This window comes from Galeopterus variegatus, unplaced genomic scaffold (assembly GCF_000696425.1).
Source record: "Galeopterus variegatus unplaced genomic scaffold, G_variegatus-3.0.2 Scaffold1382, whole genome shotgun sequence".
Lineage (NCBI taxonomy): Eukaryota > Metazoa > Chordata > Mammalia > Dermoptera > Cynocephalidae > Galeopterus > Galeopterus variegatus.
In genome coordinates, this window is record NW_007727493.1 from 35,831 (window position 1) to 37,661 (window position 1,831).

Genomic DNA, 1,831 nt, shown 5'->3' on the forward strand with positions numbered 1-1,831 from the left:
AATTTAATAAGACAGTGACAAATCCAGACTTAACTTTGCATACTGAACAGATACTGAATATCCCTGGCAACAAAACCTCTATGTTATAATTAGTTAAGTAATATTTAATTTTACAAAAAGAAAAAGAAAACAAGAATACAGTTGAACAGAGGGAAATGTTTGGGAAAAATCTTTTTATCCACAATTTAATGAACATATTTTTATTAACCATTTAGCCTTCCAAATAATCACAACGAATCACATAGGTCAATATTAATCAAAAGTTTTTGTAGGTAGAAGAGTAAATCTCTATTTTGGCTTCTACACTGCAAACATGATCACCTGAGTGGAATTTCAGCTGAATTCATCTTGAAAAACTATCATTTTTATATTACCTTATCAGTTTTCATACTTCCCTCTTTCTTCATTGGGGAGTGTTATGGGTTGAATTGTGTCTTCCCCAAAATTCTTGTGTTGAAGTCCTAATCCCCAATACTTCAGAATGTGAACTTACTATCAGTTTTCATACTTCCCTCTTTCTTCATTGGGGAGTGTTATGGGTTGAATTGCGTCTTCCCCAAAATTCTTGTGTTGAAGTCCTAATCCCCAATACTTCAGAATGTGAACTTACTTGAAAATGAGGTCTTTTCAAATGTAATTAATAAAGTTAGAATGAGGTCATACTGGAATAGGATGGGCCCCTAATGTAGTAACTGGTGTCCTTACAAAATAGGGAAATTTGGAGAGACATGCACACAGGAACCTCAAGGGAAGACGAAGGCATAGTGATGCTTGTACAAGACAAGAATGCTGGCAATCACCAGAAAACCACCAGAAGCTAGGCGAGAGGCATGGGACAAATTTTCCCTCAGAAGAAACCAATCCTGCCGACACCTTGATCTCAGACTTCTCGCCTCTAGAACTATGAGATGATACATTTCTGTTGCTTAAGCCACCCAGTTTGTGGTACTTTGTTATGGCAGCCCTACCATAGTAATACAAGACGTAAGGGTGAACCAAATGTCTCTCCATGTTTATAATTCCTAGTGCATATTGACATTCAGTATTCTAAACTGGAAAAGTTAAGTAGTATTTTAAACTTTTTCTCACATTTTGATGCATCCATTTTATATTTGCACCTTCTCTACTGTGTTATCGATTTGGACTGCAGAATCCCAGGTAGTTTCACAGAAACTATAGAATTTTGTCTTAAGATAAACTTTTTGGCTATTAAGCTGCTGATGGTAACTAGAAAGTTTCCTGTGATTTTTTAAAATTTCCTATTTTTTTTTAATGCTGCTATGGTTGTGAAAGGGAGATGAGGGGACTTGATTTATAAGAAAGTTTTTTTTTAATAGGTATTTATTTTTAAGTGGCTTCAGTGTTATAGTTTTTTTCTTTTCTTCAGAACTTTTGTTCTTGTTCTTTTTTTTCATTATTGTTGTTTGTATTCTTTTTAGATTTTAGAAGGATACTATAAGTATTCTAGAAGGGCTTGCAGGATTTTAGTATATAATGAGGTATATAACAGGTTGTTCTCCACTTATTTAACCAAGGATAATTTTCATCTGTAATGCCCACATAGGAAAAGGATATTTTTTAGGCACATGATTTACAATAAACAACTCCCAGAATTTTCTAGAGGCCTCAAACAATGTACTGCACTGTGCTTGGATTGAATGAGCAGCACCTCATTTTAAGAGTTTCTCATAGCTGTTATACTAGAATAACTTTTCAGTGGGAATATAGCAGAGCAATATCAAGAAATATAAAAATTGTTCTATAAATTGACTCATAATTAGGCCATTAATATATTTCGAGTTTAATAAATTAGGTAGAAGAGAAACAAATC